General features: G+C 32.6%; 1 long non-coding RNA gene across 1 annotated transcript; it reads left to right on the top strand.

Annotated features, from left to right (window-relative positions):
• Positions 1 to 2,973: 2,973 nt before the first annotated feature.
• Positions 2,974 to 7,592, top strand: LOC141559568 (uncharacterized). Its single transcript, XR_012487495.1, has 3 exons — positions 2,974 to 3,057; positions 6,695 to 6,857; positions 7,306 to 7,592. It is a non-coding gene; the product is annotated as an uncharacterized LOC141559568 (long non-coding RNA).
• Positions 7,593 to 8,523: the final 931 nt, after the last annotated feature.

Genomic DNA, 8,523 nt, shown 5'->3' with positions numbered 1-8,523 from the left:
ATAACATCCATAGTAACCCAGAGGTTTTTTGTTTGTTTGTTTTGTTTTTTTGTTTTGTTTGTTTGTTTGTTTTGTTTTGTTTTGTTTTTAAATCGAATGTAATCATCTGTAATTTTGAAAACAATGTTTTTAAATGCATATTCCTTTTGTGGTATATTGATAGATTCTGAAATATGCCAGTAATTCAAAATATCAGCATGATCGAAATCAGAGTATTTCTATCATTTAATCCCTGTATGACCTTCAGCAAGTCACTTCACTAATCTGGGGTCTTCAGTTTCCTCCTCTGCAAAAAGCAGCTTAGACTCATTGATCTCTAAAATATCTTTCAACTCTAGTTCTGATGCTATTAGTTTTTTACAAAACTGAAATAAGAGGTAGAGGTGCATGACAATTCGGTCATATTAAGTGTTTTCTCATCTGGCAGCCTGTCTATTATTTATTATGTATAACATTTTTTCATTATTTTATATTGAATATTGCATTTTCCAATTACTCATATAATGATTATGTATATCTATCTATCTATATATGTATATATATGTATATCTATCTATCTATCTATCTATATCTATATATATATAGAGAGAGAGAGATATATGCATTTTGATTTTGAGTTTCAACTTGTTGCTCAGGTGAGCAAAAAAGGTGACTAAATTGTATAGCAAACTTAAGCCACCTGAGATTTTCAGAATGACTGACACCCCTGATGCTATTCCAAATTTTGAAGCAATATTTGCCAGTCAATTCACAAAATATGATACACATCATCCAAAAATACCTGAAATGCCCTGCAGATCCCTCTCTGATTGTTGAAGAGTAGAATAGTAAATCTAGTGGTAATCAAAGAAACAGAGGTAATCAATTGCAAGTTAACAGACACTTTTGAGGAAGGAATGGCAGGAGGCATTGGCCAAGTGACAATAAATCTAATTTGTGTCATAGAAGAGTAATAATTATAGGCAACACAAACAAGAAAGTTACTGCCATCATCAATATGGACAATATGGTTATAATCCGCAGCCTCCTTATGGCTACTATTAATGTTGGCAGTCATCAAGTAAAACCAATTACATTTACTTGAAATATATCAAAAATTGGCCTATTATCATTCCTTCAATTCATTTTTCTTCCCATATGCAACATTTTAAAATAAATTCAAAATATTTATTACATTACAGGTAAATTTCTATCAATAAGTTGTCACAATAATAGAGTTGGAACAGAACTGTATAATCCACATATTTAACTCCCTCATTTTACATATTGAAAACACACATACACATACACACACATACACACACACACATACACACACACACACACACACACACACACACACACACACACACACACACACACAAACCAAAGAGTTTAAGTGACTTTTGCATGTCATGTGAGGGAGAAAGTAAAAAAACAAAAAAATTATGCCCCCTTATTATGTTATACTGTTAGATATTAAAGTAGATTGTTTTTCCTAGTAGGAAATGTAGGTTTATCTATTTGTTTATTATATTGAACCATATAATGAACATCTCTTTCCTATAAATTTAAAACATTAAAGGGTACAAATTATATGATAGAATGAAAACATCAGATCTCATTTCAAAACTTTTTAGTGTTTTATCACTAAATCATTATATGTTCATAATTAGGCAATAATGAAAAATGAATATTTTGCTTTTCTAAAAAAAGTTCTTATTATGGAACTCAACTAGATATCTCACAATTCAGCAGAACTACAACATCAATTAACTAGTTATTTGGTGAGTGAGCCCAGGGGCTTCTTGATTTCCCCATCTAACCCCTCCCCTTTTTTAATCTACATTCTCCTTCTGCATTGTCTTTTCCCCATAGTCATAGTGTCTATCATTTTATTTGAATAAAGTGAGCAAAGAAAGTCCAAGTCAGCTCCCTGATTTCATAATTGTGGGTATGAGACTGTGCTAAAGAGCTTTCATCTCTGCACGTTCACATGACACAAGTATATGAGCTACTTACTGGAGAGGGCACAAAGAATTAGAAAATATGCTCTTTGATTTTAGAGAGCTTACAAATCTGAAGTTCATGGTCAAGATAGGGATTAATTGTTACACATTATAATCCTTTTAAGGAATAATGTTATGCCTCCTATGCTTAGGATATTTTTAGGAGACTATTCTTTCTTATATAAATGCACATATACATATACAAGCTACATAAATTCTGGCTATTAGGGAGGACTTGAAGGAAATGTAATTAAATGTCTCTCTGCTGAGCAAAACTGTAGATTGTTTTGTGAAAATCATATTTACAGAGGTATGAAACTTGTCTTATGTGAGATTAACAAAAGAGTTCTGGAATTACAATAGATATTTTGGTATAGCAAATACAACAACTGGTAAAAATTGAAAGTTTTCTCACTTAAAATACCATGATAGACATTCCAAGATTCGTCAATGGACTAGGTTATCCTGAGATTTTATGACTCTGATAGTTTCATCCAGACTCAGGAACCAACAGGCCAGAAGGACTCGAGTTAAATCAGGTCAAACCAGAAGTCTTTGATGAGGAGATAGGCAGCTGGGGTGAAATGAAAGATTCCCCATCAATAAGAGACAATCAGACTGAACTTAAGCGCTCAAGAGCACAGCCACAAACTAAGAACAGAGACTGAAGGCTCTATTCAGGGTTCAGCCACTTGTTTTGGTCTGTGGTAATACAGGACTTTCAAAAAGAATAAAATGAAGGCTAAAACCATTTCTAAGGAAAGCACATTGAATAGGAAGTGTTATCAAGCAGAACAAATTCTGAGGAGCCTTGGCTGTCAAAATAACTCAGTATTTCCACTACAGTGGCTTTTGTATATTCTAGGAGAACATGATGACCATGGGCTGCACCTGCCTTACCTTTACACTTCCTGCATGATGTGATGCACCTGTGAGCTGCAGGGGCCATGAAAGTGGCAACAGATGTGACAAAACCTTCTGGGGGAGAGAAACAGTTTTGCTGCCAGCAGTTGGCATCTCACTGAAGCTACAGAATTATTCAAAAGATATGCGCCTGACAGGACTCCTGGTAGGACACCAATTTTTATATTTTCCTCTATGTATCATCTGTGCATATGTTTTTATATCCCTATTTTATTAAACTACATGGAAATCGAAGGGCAATCACAGCTCAAGCTGTTTTTATTATCATGCCCAATCATTTTACCACCAAAACTGTCATAAACATGTGACCAGCTCAAAGTGTTTCACCTCATTTATGTCTGCCAAAAGCCTTTAAAAAAATCTTTTAGGAAAGTTGGAAAAAAAGTTAAACTTAACATAACTGCAAATTTAACTATAGCCACCATGGTGCTGGAGGCAAAGGCTGAGAAATAATTACAGCTGTAATAAAGGACAAGAAAGCACTTTTCCTACATGCATCCACTTCCAGAAACCAGTAAGAAGGAAACAGAGGTGAAGTTAATAAGAAAGAAAGAACATAAAAATAGAAAAAAGGTCACACATTTTTTAAAAAGTGAGAACCAAACTTGGAGCACAAAAGCAACTTTGATATATTCTGTCATATCTAATCTTTTTACCTGTATAGTATTAAGACAGAAATTCCCACAATCCTGATTTCTTTTGAACCAATTGATCAACAAGCATTTATTAAGTTTCTCTTATGTTACTCTGCTTTAGAATTAGAAAAAAAAATTTAAATGACATTAAAAGAAAATAAAAAAGTCTTAATGTTAAATGTCTTATATTACAAGGATAGAATGATATGTACATCTATTCATTATCTTTTATAAATATAAAGTAAAATTTAAAAAGTCATTAAATATGAGAGAAGATGAAATTGGAATGGAAGCAAGGAAGGAAGCATTGGTTGAACTATAAAAAGGCTTTGTGTATAGAAGATGATGCCTGACATTTTTTTTTTAAAGAGGAATATGTAATGTATATATATATATATATATATATATATATATATATATATATATATATATACACACACACACACACACACACACACACACATATGGTATGTGTATATGTGTTTGTGGTATATATTTGCTGTACATATATATATATATATATATACATATATCTATATCTATATATCACATATATATATATACATATATATGTACTTAATTATAGTCTTTTGGGATAAAGAGGAAGAAAAATAAAAAGTACACAGCAGAGAACAAAGAAATAAAACCTACAAGAAATCAGAAAAAAATGGACAGATCTGAACATACTGTATAGCATTTATTATATTAAGTTTCTTAAAATGGAAATTTATTACTTTTCCCAAATGACAAATGGTTAAAGGATATGAACAGACAACTTTCAGATGATAAAATTAAATCCATCTATAATCATATGAAAAAAATGCCTTAAATCACTATTGATTAGAAAAATGCAAATTAAAAACAATTCTAAGGGACCACCTCACACCTCTCAGATGTGCTAATCTGAATCAGGAAATGATAATGATAAAATGTTGGAGGAAATGTTGGAAAACTGGAACACAAATGCACTCACTGCTGGTGGAATTGTGAAATAATCCAACCATTCTGGAACTATGCCCAAACTGCTATCAAACTTCATAGTTTTGATTCATCAATACTGCAAATGGATCTGTATCCCAAGGAAATCATAAAGAAGGAAAAAGGACCGACATGTGCAAAAATGTTTGTAACAATTATTTTTGAAGTGGAAAAGAAATGGAAAATAAGTTAATGCCCATCAATCATGGAATGACTGAATAAGTTATGGAATATGAAAGTAAATATTATTGTTCTATAAAATAATAAAGAAGCTGATTTTAGAAAGGTCTGGAAAGATTTACATGAGTTAATGCTGAAACAAGCAGAAGCAAGATAGTGTACACAGTAACAGCAAGATTGTGTGATGATCAAATATGAAAGATTTGGTTCTTCTCAGTGGTTCAATGAAGCAAGGCAATCCCAATAAACTTGGAATAGAAAACATCATCTGTATCTAGAAATAGAACTATGCAGAATTGATGTAAAACAACACATGCCATGTTCACTTTTTTTTTCTTCTGATTTTTTTCTCTCTCATGATTTTTTCCTTTCTTCCTGATTTTTCTCTCTCACCATGACTCAAAAAGAAATGTGTATTTAAAAATGTATATGTATAATCAGAAAAAAGAAAATTATAAAAAAAGCTTAAAAATAAATTCTGTGATTTTATTTTTTGGGGCCCAGATCAGAAAACTACATTAGAGTTGAGATTAATAGTGTTTTCATGAAGGGGGAGAAAGCTTCTTCAGGGAATTGATTAGGGAAGACTGGTTGGAAGGAAGTTGTGTGGAAGAATGTTGTGTTAGGGTAAGGGGAACTGCATCAGAAAACTATTGTCCTATCACTAGTTGTGAAAATCATTTACACTTTGTTTTAGAGACATAGAGATGAAATGAATAATAATGGTAAAGAAATCAATTTCTGATATTCCCTGGGGAAACACTAGATATGAACTAAAATAAAACTCCCAATATTGCAAGTCCATAAAAATTCAGAGAATCTAGCTTTTCCTCATATCAAGGTATAGTGAAGAGCAAGTTAATTAAGAATTTAGCACTATTCATTGGAGTTTTGAAGCTGGGTCTCTGTTGAACCACTTGCTATGTGATAATGTCATGAACTATGTGCTAAAATAGAAAAACTTTTAAAGATTCAAGCTATTAACATGACATTTGCCTATTAAGGAGGAAAAACTTTTAGGGGGAAATCATTCTGCTGTTCCTAAAGGAAGTCATAACATTATTTTGGATAGACTGTTCTACAAACAAATTTATTAATTATTCAAATGAATGCATAGGCTGAAAAGCATCAGTGGTGACTGGGAATTGATTCTGATAGGAGAGATTCTCTGAGAGCATAAAACACATGACAAATTACTTGTCATAATCTAGAAATAATTGATTAAAGAATAAATGACAGTCAATAATCTTTATAGCTTTTGTAATAGGGATAGAATGCTGGATCTGGAAACTGGAAAACCTATTTAGATTTGGCCTCAGGCAGTTACTAGCTATGTGAGTCAGAGTAGTCCCTTTAATTCTGCCGTACTTTCCTCAACTAAAATCATAATAGGAATCATAATAATAGCCATTTCACAAGGTCTTTGAGAAATCAAATGAAATTGCATTTGCAAAGCTCTTAGAACAGGGTCTAGTATATTGTGAGTATTGTAGGCTTGTTTCTTTCCTCTCTTACAAAATTATTTTGGGGAAAAATTCTATCTATTATGATAATTCACTTAAAACAATTTGAGAAGCTACCTGGATTTCATCTCAAATCTCTGCTGCAATAGTCACATTCAAGGTTATAAGTATTATATATGGTAGCACTAAAATTAGAACCTAAGTTCTCTGACTCTAAAGCCAACATCCATTCTGCTGTACCACATAAATCTGCCCATCTGGCTGTTCTTTTCTCTCTCTCTCTCTTTCTTTGTGAGTCACATACATTGCCATGCCTTCAAAGAGCTTGAGTGGCTTGGCCATGATTTAAGAACTATTCAATGTTAGAGTCTAGATAGGGACTGAGTTCTTTCAATTTCAAATCCAGCACTCTGTCTAGTAAGTTCACCTTGCCTTTAGACAAGTAGGATAAATTTTACATGTTTAATCTTCACCTCCTCTTTATTCCATTTTATTTCTAATAATTAATTTCTTTGTTTTCTCCCAGGAACTAGAAAGCTGAAGGGCAAGCTGCTTCCATTCTAATAGTAGTCAACAAGCCGTGATCATATAGAGACCAGAATTCGGATGGATCATTGTAGCATTGGAGTGTTGATCATCTGAGAAATCTTGTCTCTCCATTGTGATTGAGAACAACAGAACCATTATAAGTATGTGTTGAAAAACCAGATATCTAAATGTTCTTTTTTAAGTAGCCCTCTCCTAAGAGCTTGTGTGAGCTCTAAAATAAAGGCACCCATTGTGCTCCTCTGTTCACAGCAGCTGAGGAAATGCTCACCCACTAGAATGACCCAAAGGCAGTTTCACCAAAAGGCATCCTGTCATTGGTAAAAAAGATTATGTTAGTTAAGTAGAAAGCAGTGTTGTGTGAGACAGGGGATTATGTAGTGTGGTTAAGGTTTTCATTCTCCGAGTTTCCATTTGTGTTTTAGATCTTGGGAGTTACCTCTGTTATATGCCACAGTGATTTTGAGCATGGGGTTTTGTCCAGACTATTTTGGCAACAATAAAAGAGCTGTCATTGTCAAGGACTGCTTGTCCCTTACCTATTTACTGATCTCTCACAGAACACTTGCTTGTATTTTGAATTGTTCACAGTGTGCAAGGAGCGCAGAGAAACAAAAAGCCAAATCACCAAAAGGTCTAAAGCCACTGAGACGTGAAATGAAAGATGGAGCTAATCAGATGCTTAGATGGCACGAGATGTGAAACATGGGAAGAGCTCTAAAGGATTCAGCTCTTTTGGATGAGGCAAACAGAGCTGGCCATGACCTTCTGGTTGGAGAATGAATGTGCAGAGTCGGAGCTGTCTCTGAGGTCAGAGATTGTAGAAAAGGTTAGCTGATAAAAACATGGAGAGAAGTAAATTGCTTTAGTGCCTTATGAACAAGGAGGTACAATTGCTCCGCTATTCTTCTGTGATCTAAAGAAATAAATCCTTCAACTCTTAAAACAAAAATCTCACTGTATTTTGTTTCATTTATATTAATTTTAAATAAAAATATGGCATGTAGTTCTATGCCAGGAAAAAAAGTCTATATTAATAATATGTAACACCTATCCTGAGATTTGGATTTCTCTACCAAAATTAAAAGATCCACTTTTGGACCCTTTACATTATATATACATATATATGTTTATATAGAGAGACATAGATATATATTTATATAGAGAGACATAGATATAAATATGGATATAAATAGTACACATTTATAAATATTTATATTTATATATTTACAAATATTTATATATTTAAAATATATAGACATATATATTTTATATATAAAATAAATCTTCTTGACAATATGGACATACTTGCACCAGGTCCAATTATTTGGATGATGTATTGAAAATCTTGGAATTCACAAAGGTAATAATGATACTAGGAAAATTAGAATTCAATAGTAGAAACTCCTTCACTGTTTTATTTGGGCACCTGGGCTATAGTAAAAAGGGCACCTGATTCAAAATAAGAAGATGTGGGTATTACTCTTATTGTAAATGTGATCTTGTCTTGGATGTGATCTTAGTGAGTCTCTTAATCTCTCTATGCTTGTTTCCAAAGATTTAAGAGGCAGATGAAATTTATGCTACCTACCAAAATATAACTCTTGTGAGGCACAAAAGACAAATAGATTTAAATTGTTTTACAAACCTTTAAAAAAGCATGTAAAAGACTGCTATGATAATTTGCCTATTTCATTGGATCAAATTGACCTTATCTATCATACATATCATATTGTAGGGCAAATTAAAGTTAATAAATATGGTGAATGTTCTAGACTAGTTATTGGTAGTAGATAAAAAAAAGATCAT

Source organism: Sminthopsis crassicaudata, chromosome 3 (genome assembly GCF_048593235.1).
Source record: "Sminthopsis crassicaudata isolate SCR6 chromosome 3, ASM4859323v1, whole genome shotgun sequence".
NCBI classification, from domain to species: Eukaryota; Metazoa; Chordata; class Mammalia; order Dasyuromorphia; family Dasyuridae; genus Sminthopsis; species Sminthopsis crassicaudata.
This window is presented reverse-complemented; position numbering and strand designations above follow the sequence as displayed.